We start from the raw sequence: 13,691 nt of genomic DNA, 5'->3' as shown, positions 1-13,691 counted from the left end.
CATATAACCTCATACCTGACTATTATCAAAAAGACAACAAGTGGTGATGAGAATGTGGATAAAAGGGAATTCTAGCATATTGTTGGTGGGAATGTAAATTGGTTCAGTCACTATGGAAAACAGTATGGAAAGTCCTCAAAAAATTAAAAATATAACTACTATACAATAATGCAGTGTCACTTTTGAATATGTATCTGGAAAAAAAGGAAACACTAATTGGAAAATCTATATGTACCACTATGTTCATTACAGCATTATTTTCAATAGTAAAGATATGGAAACAACCTAAGAGCCACTGAGAGGTGAACTGAAAAAGATGTGATATATGTGTGTGTGTGTATACAAATATATATATACACATATATATGAGAATTATACATGTGCATGTGTCTGAATATTTCTGTACACATATATACACATAGATTGGATACATAAATATCTATTTATAAATGAATATATAGATGTGATATGTATATGTATGTATACATACAGACATATACACATACATGTATGTATAATAATATATGTGCATATGTCTGTATATTTCTGTACAGTTCAGTTGCTCAGTTGTGTCCAACTCTTTGCAACCCCATGAACCACAGCACGCCCACTGGACTATTCTTCAGCCATAACAGGATGAAATATTGCCATTTGTGACAACCTGGATAGATCTTGGGATATCAGTTTAAGGGAAGTACATCAGAAAAAGACAAATACTGTATGATTTCGCATTTATATGGAACCAAAAACACAAAACTCATAAATACATAGATCGATGGTGCTAGAAGGGAAGTGCGGTAGAGGGTTGCACAAATGGGTGAAGGGGGTCAAGAGCTACAAATTTCCAGTCATGTAATAATGAACATACAATGTATAGCATGGTGACCTAGCTACTTTCAAACTGATAGTACAATAATTTTGACTAAGAAAGTAACTGTTCGGTTCTCAATGGAAAAAAGTTAATTTTGTAACTTGTTATGATAAGTAGTAATGAGACTAATTATGTTGATCATTTTGCAATGTATACGAATGTTTAATCATTGCATTGTAGCCCTATAATTACCGTGATTTTATATGTCAATTAAATTTCAATAAATAAAACTCTATAACATGCCAAAACAGTGATGCCACACAATTAGATATAAATTACCTTCTGTTAAGTAATTACAGAGAAAAGTCAAACGTACCAAGATTAAATATGCAGGAAAAAAAATTAAAACTACGACACATTGGAGAGCTGGGAGAGGATGGTGGAACTGGAAGACCCAGAACTCACCTCCTCTCACAGGCAAACCAAGAGCACTTCTTTTTGCAGAGTGATCATCAATGAAAGAGACCTGGAACCTATCAGAAAAGGCCTTCTTCAACTAAAGATACAAAGGATTGATGAGGTGTGTGGTAGGGATGGAGTTGCAATATAGGTAAGTCCCATACCCCTAGACTGACAACTCCCAAATGGGAAATAATTAAAATTGCAGAGGTTCTCTCAATGGAGAGAGAGATTCAAGCCCCACATTGGCCTCCCCAGCCTGGGGGTCCTACACTGGGAAAACAAGCCCCCAGAGAATTTGGCTTTGAAGGCCACTGAGACTCTATTTCAGGAGTCCCAGAGGGGAGGGGGAAATAGAGACTCACTCTTAACGGGCACACACAAAGGTCTTACATACTCTGGGACCCAGGGTAGAAGTAGTAATATGATAGGAGCCTGGGGCAGACCTGCCTGATGACCTTGGAGTCTCCTGGAAAGGCAGGAGGCAACTGCAGCTCACCCTGGGGACACAGACACTGGTGGCAGTCATTTTTGGAAACTTTTTCTAACACATAGAACAAGTGCTGGCAAATACTATTTTGGAATCCTCCTTCCAGCTTATACACCCAATACCCAGCCTTACCCAGAACAAAGGGCCTTCAGGTGCCAGTGCTGGGACACTTCTGGACAAGCTAACACAGCATGAACACAACTCAGCCACTGGCAGAAAGACTGACTTCAGACCCTGTGAATCGACCACCGCAGGGCAACGCAAGTGACCATCAATCAACCGATGGATAAAGGGAAGTGATATGTATCAGAATATACAAATGGAATACACTCCCTTTTCAAGTGCACATGGAAATTTCTCCAGGATAAATCACATAAGAGGCTTCAAAGAACCCTCACGAAATTTAAGAAAACTGAAATCATATTGAGTATTTGTTTTCCAAATGCAATGCTCTGAGACTACAAATTGAATATAAGAATATAACTGCAAGAAACACAAACACGAGAAGTCTAAACAACACGTTACTAATCAACCAATGGATCACTGAAGAAATCAAAGAGGAAATAGATATCTAGAGACAAAAGAAAAAGAAAATTCAAATTATGGGACACAGCAAAATTAGTTCTAAAAGGGAAGTTTACAGTGATACATGCTTACCATAGCAAACAAGAAATATCTCAAATGTACAATCTAACCTGACACTCAAAGGAGCAAGAATAAGAACAAAATTCAAAGTTAGTGAAATTTTTAAAAACCAGAAAGATTAGAGCAGAAATAAATAGAGACTACAAATCAATAGAAAATACTACAAATCAAATCAATGAAACGAAGAGCTGGTTCTTTGAAAAGTTAAACAAAATTTAGCCAGATTCATGAATGAAAAAAAAAGAGGGGGCCCAAATCAATAAAATCAGATATGAAGAAGAGGGAGGTACAACCGACACAACAGAAATACCAGCAAGCATGACATTGCTATGAAGAGTCATATGCTGAAAAACTGGACAATCAATCCAGGAGAAATGGACAAACCCCTAGAAACGTACAATCATCTAAGACTGAATGAGAAAGAAATAGGATATATTATCAAATGAATGATCAGTAATAAAATTGAATCAGTTATTAAAAAAAAAAACTTCCAGCAAATGAAAGTCCATGAGCAGATGGCTTCACAAGTGAATTCTACCAAACATTTAGAGAAAAGTTAACACCTCTTCTTCTCAAACTATTCCAAAAAATTGCAGAGTCAGGAATTGTGGGGTTGGGGAAAATGGGTGCAAGATCATGAGCAAACTGAGGACACTTGATAACTGATGACTGAGTATTTGAGGGCATTAGTCATAACGGGATATGAGAAATGGCTGGAGTCATTGGAATAAGAGGAGGATAAAGGGCAGGGAGAAGGAGGATATGAAGTGTCAAAGGTTTGGAAGTAGTAGAAGGGGAGGAGGGCTGGGTTGAGAGCTCTGGAATCCGGGGCTAGAAGCTCCATCGGGATGGATGTCTAAAATGCACAGGATGGAAGTGGGAGAGCAATAAAGGAGCCAGGAGGGGGAGGAATTAGTTCTGGAGATATCCCGAGGTCACAGGGGCAGAGATATTGAGGTCACAAAGAGCAATAGAGAAGGATGGAGTAGAGGGATGGAGGAGGGGTGACAGTAGATGCAGCGGGTGGAGTGAGGGTCCCTACTTGTTCCTTCTCCTCACTAATCCCATGTCTTGCATTCAAATCATAGCCTAATTGTGAAAAGCTTCTAGTTTGAGACCTTGAGGTAATAACCTCACTTATATAAAATACTTGTGATGATCCCTTCCACCAAATACACAGTAAACAATTAGAGAAATGAATGGATAAGCCATGACCCATATTTTACCTCTCTTTTAGGGACACCCAATGCCAGGTGTGACCAGGGAGGGTTCACATGGAAACAAACCATGGGAATGAAATGGATTCTGCCTAGTACCTGAAAGGTCATGTAAGTAGCTTTCCCCTTCCACTGTGGTCTTAAAGGATCACTGGCTGTGACTTTAAACTTTACAGAGGCTAATAAAGGTTTTGTAACATCTGAGTAAATCTCTCTGGCAAATGACAAGTGCACAGTCAATAGTGCAATGACTACTGAGAATCTCTCTGTGTTTATAAGTAGGTCACAGTGCACTGTTTAGGAAACCTCGTGGCTGATGTTGAAGGTAATACTTGTAACACCCTGGGGTTTTGGCACTAGGAGTTTCATAGTAACCAAGAGGAGGCAGATCCTGGGACCTACCTTTCTCTCTCTCCTTCTGTTTCCCTGTCATTGATTTTTAAAGAAATGTTTGCATACAGTAGGAACTAACTATACATCTAGTGTGGAGGAATACAGAAAGCAAGGGTATCTTAGAAGTTCAGATGAGTTCAGAGAGTTTTCAATGTCCATGTATACTTCCACTTTTTTCCTAATATGTTAGATAAACTTTTAAGTAAAAGCCAATCAGTTCTCCTAAATAGATGTATTTTTTATACTCCCATTGGTAGTACATGGTACTTTTCATTCCTCCCCTTTCTCAGTAAAACTTAGTATACCAATTTTTTGCTGTATTTTGTCTCATTAATTTATGCAGCTAGAAATTTGAAGTGGCATCTCACTCTTGTTTCTCTACCAGACATGTAAGTAAAGAAAATGTGACATATATGAATGAATATTATTCATCCTTCAAAAAAGGACATCCTTCCATGTTAGATAACATGAATGAACATGAAGGACATCATGAAGTAGAATAAGGCAACACAGAAAGGAAAATACTGTATTATCTCAATTGTGTGTGGAATCTGCTAAAGCCCAACTCATAAAACAGAGCAGAATATCAATTGTCTGGAACTTGCTGTGGGGACAATAGATGTTGGTCAGATGGTACAAAAATTCAGTTATACAGGATGAATGAGTTCCAGAAATCTAAGCTCAGCCTGGTGAAACAGTTAACATAGGGCATATTATACTTGAGATTTGCTAAGAGATGTATTTGAAGTGTTTCACCAGAAAAAAATACAAAGTCAGATGACAGATATATTAAGTAGCTTGAATGTGGTTTATCGTTTCACATCATGCATATTTATTTACATTTTTGAAATTGAACTGGATCTCTGGGAATGGAAAGAAGGGTACTGGATGGGATGGCTCATGAAGCGCAGGACTTAATGAGACTCCAAGCAGAAATGAATAGGACACTGTAAAATCAGTTACATTCAATAAAAACGTCTCCAAAACATATAGGTCTTTGTTCCCACATATCTGCTTTTATTTCAGCCAACTGTGAGCATAAGCCACTGAGATGCGGGAGGAACAGCCAATGAAGCCCTGTAACCTGTGCAGCAAAGGGAGGGTCCAGGGAGGGACAGGGCTGCACACAGCCCGGTGGGGGAGTCTGGGCAGGGCTGGGAAGGAGCTGTTCTGCATGGCTCTGCCGGTCTCCGGGGTACTCCCCTCACTGTCTCTCCTGAGCCTGCCCAACAGTTCCTATTATTTTAACTCAGTCACTTTCCTGACTAGTTTATAAAATAAAAGTACTATAACATAAGCACAATTTTCTGGGACAATTATACTAGAAACTATTTTATTCTTTATAATTTCAAAGAACTGCAAGTCACTGTCATCATCAATATCGTTGTAACCCTCCAGGCACTTGATGACCCTTCACGGGCTGACACCAGCGGTCTCACACAACAGAGAAAGGGAACTGGCCAAGTGTAGCCGAGGTCCTCGACAAGGCACCAACCGACAATCCTCAACTCAAACATTTAACTGTTTGTAATGTTCTTTGGGTCAGGCTCCGTGAAAGAGTTCAAGTAACTTCAGCCATTCACAGAAATCTTCTCACGTGTTTGCCTGTGCTCCACAGAACATGTATTTCCTTACAGGGGCCATGTGGTATGGCCAGTGATATGGAGAAGGGCAAGTGAGGATAACACTCCCCGAATGAAGAAGGAGGGGCTTCAAGTCAAAACCGCTAAGTCCTGTCAGACTCGCACATCCTCCTCCTTGCTGCATGGCACATGGTTTGATGCTTGACAGTGGGGTGACCATACTGAAACTATGAGAGAATAAAAACGTGTGCACAATGACTGCACGTGACAAAGCCAGAGAGAAGAAGTAAAATGAAAAAAGTACTTTGTAAGTCTTCATAACCATTTTATCAGCCTGAGCATCTACTATTCCCTGTGCAAACAGCATCAAACATACATCTTCTTTCTATGCACATGCATTGTCATTCTTAGTACAGCCGAAAACAAACTACCAGCTATAGAAAATGACGTTATATCTCATTCATACCAATGTTACATGTGAGCATAGCCTGCTACCCAATTCCATTGCATCAATTACCACAACCGAAACAAAAACCCTCCTTCCACTCAAGATGGATAAAATGACAACATGGGCTGTGAAAAGTGAGAACTTCTAGCCTAGAAACCAAATAAACTGTTTAAAAAACAAATGCTCACTGCCTCTGACCGGTGGACTTCTCACACAACTAAGTGACGCGTGCTCTGGAACCCGGAACTTTGACAAGAGCACCACTCTTTTAAGAGAATGTGAGGACGGTCCCTGCCACAGGTGGGTCAGCTTTCCTGGAAGGCCACTCATTTACAGGCGGTATTTTAAAAAACTATTTATTTGTTCATATAGGCTGCGCTGGGTCTTAGTTGGGGCTGGCAGGATCTGGATCCCTGATGAGGGATTGAACCTGGATTGAGTCTTACCCTCTGGAACACCAGTGAAGTCCCTAAAGGACATGTAATGTATGTTACAGCTTTATATCTAGCATCCTGTTTTCTGTGAAACCACAGCACATGCCTTGCTGACCTGCGTACTATCATGTCCAAAATGCTTTTTCATCTCCAACATCTAGTTCAGCGTGTGATATTTTAAAGCTATATTCACCAAGTTTGTTTCAATCAACACCAACTGTCCATCAGATTGCACTGATCTAAGTCTGGGGAAATGTAAACATCTGTGTATATAACAGCATCAAGTCTTCAGTACTTCCCAGAAATTTGTTTACATCACAAGGACAGAATCTGATGTCCCAGATTCTCAGAACCCAAGCACACTTGCCCAGTCTCCAATATCGTCATTTGTACTTCAGAATACACCACCACCAGGTGCCTAGGACCTTGGAGTGATTAAAGGCAGCTTCCTCGCAGTTTTCTCCCTCCGTTTCCAAAGAACTCTCTACATTTACTTTCAACAAGTCTTACATGTGTCCAAAAAAAACACCATGATCCTATTTTGTCAGTTTTCACACATCCCCTAGAGCTAACCACCTGTCTTAAAACTCTAGTCCACTGAAGCTGTGCCATTCTTACCACAGTTAAGTGATCACAGTGCTGCACTTGAATCACTTGAATTTAAGTTAAATTCATCACTTAAATTTCTCATTGTTTCAGAAAAAAACAAAGTACACGTCAGATTATACAGTGGAAGTGACAAATAGATTCAAGGGATTAGATCTGATAGAGACCCTGAAGAAGGATGGATGGAGTTTCATGATATTGTACAAGAGGCAGTGATCAAGACCATCCCCAAGACAAAGAAATGCAAAAAGCTGAGGAGGCCTTACAAATAGCTGAGAAAACAAGAGAAGCTAAAGGGAAGGGAGAAAGGAAAGATATTTGAATGCAGAGTTCAAAAGAATAGCAAGGAGAGATAAGAAAGCCTTCCTCACTGATCAATGCAAAGAAATAGAGGAAAACAACAGAATAGGAGAGAGTGAGATCTCTTCAAGAAAATCAGTGTTACCAAGGGAACATTTCATGCAAGGATAGGCACAATAAAGGACATAAATTAAGATATTAAGAAGAGGTGGCAAGAATACACAGAAGAACTGTACAAAAAACATCTTCACAACCAAGATAATCACGATGGTGTGATCACTCACCTAGAGCCAGACATCCTGGAATGCGAAGTCAAGTGGGCCTTAGGAAGCATCACTACGAATAAAGCTAGTGGAGGTGATGGAATTCCAGTTGAGCTATTTCAAATCCTAAAAGATGATGCTGTGAAAGTGCTGCACTCAATATGCCAGCCAATTTGGAAAACTCAGCAGTGGCCACAGGACTGGAAAAGGTCAGTTTTCACTCCAATCCCAAAGAAAGGCAATGCCAAAGAATGCTCAAACTACCACACAATTGCTCTCACACACTAGCAAAGTAATGCTCAAAATTCTCCAAGCCAGGATTCAATAGTACGAGAACTGTGAACTTCCAGATGTTCAAACTGGATTTAGAAAAGGCAGAGGAACTAGAGATCAAATTGCCAACATCTGTTGGATCATCGAAAAAGCAAGAGAGTTCCAGAAAAACATCTATTTCTGCTTTATTGACTATGCCAAAGCCTTTGACTGTGTGGATCACAACAAACTGTGGAAAATTCTTCAAGAGATGGGAATACCAGACCACCTGACCTGCCTCCTGAGAAATCTGTATGCAGGTCAAGAAGCTACAGTTAGAACCAGACATGGAACAACAGACTGGTTCCAAATCAGAAAAGGAGTACATCAAGGCTGTATATCGTCACCCTGCTATTTAACTTATATGTAGAGTCCATCATACGAAATACCAGGCTGGTTGAAGCACAAGCTGGAATCAAGATTGCTGGAAGAAATATCAATAACCTCAGATATGCAGATGACACCACCCTTATGGCAGAAAGTGAAGAAGAACTAAAGAGCCTCTTGATGAAAGTGAAAGAGAAGAGTAAAAAAGTTGGCTTAAAACTTAACATTCAGAAAACTAAGATCATGGCATCTGGTCCCATCACTTTATGGCAAATAGATGGGGAAACAATGGAAACAGTGTTTTCTTGGTCTCCAAAATCACTGCAGTTGGTGACTATAGCCATGAAATTAAAAGACACTTGCTCCTTGAAAGAAAAACTATGACCTAGACAGCATATTAAAAAGCAGAGACATTAGTTTCCCAACAAAGGTCCATCTAATCAAAGCTATGGTTTTTCCAGTAGTCATGTATGGATGTGAGAGTTGGACTATAAAGAAAGCTGAGCCCAGAAGAATAGATGTTTTTGAACTGTGGTGTTGGAGAAGTGCGGGGAGCCGGTGAGGCATTCTGCTCATGACAAAGGTCATGAGGAAGGAGGCTCGGCATACGCAAAGGTGGGATCGAGCCTCAGGAGTCCCCCCGGATATTCTCGAGCATTTTCCCCCCCAAAACCAGAGTCTGCCTACTTTATTGCTTTGTGCTCTCACCTCTGACTTTACTGGGGGCTGTCCCCTACCACCATCTCACTCTCTCTCTGTCAAAGAGTTAACTTACAGCTCCAATTAATAAAGTTCCTGGGCAATTAGGAGTGTTTAAATCCAAACCCCTCAGATGGCTCTCTAACTCGCCTGACAAGTTTACCCGGACTCCTGCAGCTATGCATACGATTGTTTACAGTCTCCTAGCCTCCAGAGGCACGGGAAGCTTAAGATATTCAAATAGCTTAGAGCCTCTCAGAGAGTTAAAAACTGTCAGAATAAACTAGTAAAGGATTTCATTGATGAGTCAATGCTTGTTGCCAAGTTTTCACATCCCCTGAATTGTATCCTTGAATGTGTATTAATTAATAGTTGGTATATAGTAAAAAATAAGTAGTGGCCTTGGTGTTAGTAACTTTAGACCCTTAAGGTAATAAATTCTTTCCTTTGTTGTAAACCCATTACACATCCGCCCTATAGAAATGCAATTTTATCTTTGGAAGATGGTGCCAAACCTTAAAATAATTACTCTTAGAGAAAATAAGTCTTTGTTGATAAGTCCTTGTCAAGAGTCATAAAATGTTAGTAGGCCTTCTGGCCAGAAGATGATGTAAATCACCTAAACCATTTGTATACGATAAATTTGCAGGAAAGAAACCTTGGTTTTTGATAAGAATCAAAGACTGCTGACTTTGCATCCCCTATTATCCTCTATGTGTAACTTAGGGTATAAAAGCCCATTAAAAATAAAGCTACGGGCCTTGTTCACCAGCGCTTGGTCTCCCCATGTCATTCTTCCCTTTAACTTCCAGCTGAGTCTCCATCTGGAGCGCGGAACCCACCACGCTTACTAATTATGCCTGGGCTTCTAAGACCCACTCGAGAAGGTGTCTAGGGTGAGACACCTTCCGCTATTCGAGAGGGCGCCTGCGGCCTACGTAAGTGGTGCAAACTTCTTGTCTTGAAGTTTTATTGGTCTCCCGCGTAAACCAAGCTACTCAGCTTCTTTTCTCCACTGAATTTTCCTACTGAGCTATCCTCATTCTATTGTTCTCTATATCTCTAATTAGCATATAAATAGTCGCCTAGGCCGTCTCTCCTTCGAATACCCTGGATCAGCTGGGGCTGGTCCCCAGCAGAGAAGACACTTGCAAGTCTCTTGCACTGCAAGGAGATCTGACCAGTCTACCCTAAAGGAAATCAGTCCTGAATATTCATTGGAAGGACTGATGTTGAAGCTGAAACTCCAATAGTTTGGCCACATGATGTGAAGAACTGACTCATGGAGAAGACCGTGATGCTGAGAAAGATTGAGGGCAGGAGGAGGAGGGGATGACAGAGGATCAGATGGTTGGATGGCATCACCGACTCAATGGACATGAGTTTGATTAAACTCTGGGAGTTGGTGACGGACAGGGAGGCCTGGCGTGCTGCAGTCCATGGGGTCACAATGAGTCAGACACAACTAGGCGACTGAACTGGCTGACACGTCAGAAGCTACCAGGGCCTGCATGGATGACTGTGGGTGCAGAGAGCAGTGAGAACCTAAGTGCAAATTGGCACTGGCCGTCTACCCTACAAGGATTAAATCATGAGCTGTGGCAGCTGCTGACCTTCAACACCCCCTGAAGGAGTTCAGGGTGGAGAGCAGAAATGAGGCACTCTGTGCTCTGGGAAAACTGGCATGACAGGTTCTTAGATAGTTAGAAATTATCAGGAGCTAATTTTATGAGCCCAAATCTTATACCTCCTCATATCTAGAAAAGCACTAAAATCCTTCACGGTGACGGTTGTTTCTTGAGACTAGCAGAAGTTTCATGAGACCAGCAGAAACTTTCTACAAAAAATAGTGTTTGATTGCAAGAACTCCCCCTTTACCAAAATCATATATATACTACCCTTCCCCTTACTTCTTTGGAACAGTTTCTCAAAGCTATATGAGCTGATGTCTCCTGGGCTGCAGTCCTCATGTTGCCCCAAACTAAACGCTTGTGAATTGTTTTCAACGGACACCTTTGTGCATAACAAAGTCAAAGAAAATGGTTGTGATTCATAGGTAGCAGATATGACTATGAGATCGCATCAAAGAACTGGAAATAATTAGGAAATAAGTAGATTTTTCTTCTAAGTTCAGTGTGTCAGTTGTGCAACCAGAGAATAGGTATCCTCTCATGCAGAATTTATGTGCCCAAAAACAGTGGATATTTAAGAATGGATGTCAAAGAATGAATTTGGACCCTTACTTAACACCACATACAAATTTTCACTCAAAAGGGATAGAAGATTTTATGCATAAACCTATAAATATAAATCTTCTAGAAGAAAAGACAGAGAGGAAGTTTTATGACATTTGATTTACCAATGATTTCTTGGATATCAAATCAAAAGCTCAGTCAACAAAAGCAAATGAAGTCAAACAGGATTACATCATTTGTAAAAAATTGTCACCTTAGAGGAAACAATCAATGAGGTGAAAAGGCTACCTGTGGGATGAGAGGAAATTTTTGCAAAGCACGTATCTTATAGGGAGCTAAGGTCCAGGCTAAATAAAGAGCTCAAACAACAAAGCAACATCATAAAACACTAGCACAGTGTATGAGAAAAGGAATTCATAGACATTAATCCATGTAAGATACACAAATGGACAAAAAATGTGAAAGGTACTCAAAATCAGTAACGATTAAAAAACCACAGTGAGGTATCACTTCACGTCCATTCAGATGGCCACTAGAGAGATCTCAAATGATGGCAAGGCTGTAGAGAAATTGGAATCTTTATGTGGTGTTAAGGGAAGTACACATTGGTGCAACCACTATGGAGGTTTCTCAAAAATTAAAAATAAAATTATGATACTGTTGCGGTGAAAAGGAAGAAAGAATGAGTTTTTCTTTTCCTTTCATGAGAACAAAAAAGATAAAGAGAAGAGTGAGTAGGCCTGATCATTCCTAGATTTTACTTTAACTTTTCCTAATCTGAAGTTTGTAATTTAAGTTGCTTTTGTCAAAACTAACCTGACACCATATAATTTAAATCCTGTAATATTACCCCCTAACTCTGCATAAGCTATATTCTGCACTTTTAAGTCTATGCTAATTACATCCTGTACCTGGTGCTTGCCTTTATGCAGACCACCCCTTCTAGTTTTCTTTTTACATTTCAGAAAGAAGGTCGAATTACAATAAATCAGGAGAGACAAACAGACTCAAATGCCTGTATACTTGACTCCAGCTATGACTATTGAAACAAAGCAAGGAGGAGGAGATGCAAGACCTTCATTACTTTGAGCCTTATCATTTACCCTAAGACTCTGAGACCAGGCCACATAAAGTCTCTTGGTTCCCCTAGGATCTGGGCACAGTTCTTGAAGCACTGACCTGCTCCATCGCCTCCTTGACTGGCTAAAGATTAAAGCCGTCTTTCTATTTCCTCCATATTCTGTCTCTAATTTTTAAAATTCGGCTTCAATGGGCAGAGAAAGCCAAGATTTGGTGATAACACATGATGCTACCATCCCATATCTGGGTATGTATATAAAAGACTTCAAAGGAGGATCTGCAGGAGATATTTGCACACCCAGGTGCATGGCAGCATTATTCACAACATCACCGACAGACAGAAGCAGCCCAATGTTTATGAATACATGAAGGCATAAAGAACTGTATGAAAAGGCAAACAGACATGACATGGGAAGATGAGCCCCCAGGTCAGTAGGGGTCCAATATGCTACTGCTGCTAAGTCACTCAGTCATGTCCGACTCTGTGTGACCCCATAGATGGCAGCCCACCAGGCTCCCCCATCCCTGGGATTCTCCAGGCAAGAACACTGGAGTGGGTTGCCATTTCCTTCTCCAATGCATGAAAGTGAAAAGTGAAAGTGAAGTTGCTCAGTCGTATCCAACTCTTAGTGACCCCATGGACTGCAGCCTACCAGGCTCCTCCGTCCATGGGATTTTCCAGGCAAGAGTACTGGAGTAGGGTGCCATTGCCTTCTCCGAATGTGCTACTGGGGGAAAGCAAAGAAATAGGTCCAGAAAGAATGAAGAGGCTGGGCCAAAGTAGAAAGGACACTCAGTTGTGGATGTGTCTGGTGGTGAAAGTAAAGTCCAGTGCTATAAAGAACAATATTGCATAAGATCCAAGAACGTTAGGTCAATGAATCAAGGTAAATTGGACAAGGTCAAGCAGGAGATGGCAAGAGTAAATACCGCCATTTTAGGAATCAGTGAGCTAAAATGGATAGGAATGGGCAAATTCAATTTAGATGACCATTGTATCTAAGATTGTGGGCAAGAATCCCTTAGAAGAAAGGGAGTGGCCCTCATAGTTAACAAGAGTCCAAATTGCTTGGGTTCAATCTCAAAAATGACAAAATGATCACTGTTTGTTTCCAAGGCAAACCATTCAATATCACAGTAATTCAAGTCTATGCCCCAACCACTGACACGGAAGAAGCTGAAGGTGAATGGTTGTGTATGAAGGCCTACAAGACCTTCTAGAACTAACACCCAAAAAAGATATCCTTTTCATCATAGGGGATCGGAATGCAAAAGTAGGAAGTCAAGATATACCTAGTTCAGTTCAGTCACTCAGTCATGTCCGACTCTGACCCCATGAATCACAGCATGCCAGGCCTCCCTGTCCATCACCAACTCTGAGAGTTTACTCAAACTCATGTCCGTTGAGTCAGTGATGCCATCCAGCCAT

Source organism: Bison bison, unplaced genomic scaffold (assembly GCF_000754665.1).
Source record: "Bison bison bison isolate TAMUID 2011002044 unplaced genomic scaffold, Bison_UMD1.0 scf7180017864464, whole genome shotgun sequence".
In the NCBI taxonomy this organism is placed as follows: Eukaryota; Metazoa; Chordata; class Mammalia; order Artiodactyla; family Bovidae; genus Bison; species Bison bison.
Note: the sequence above shows the minus strand (reverse complement) of the source record.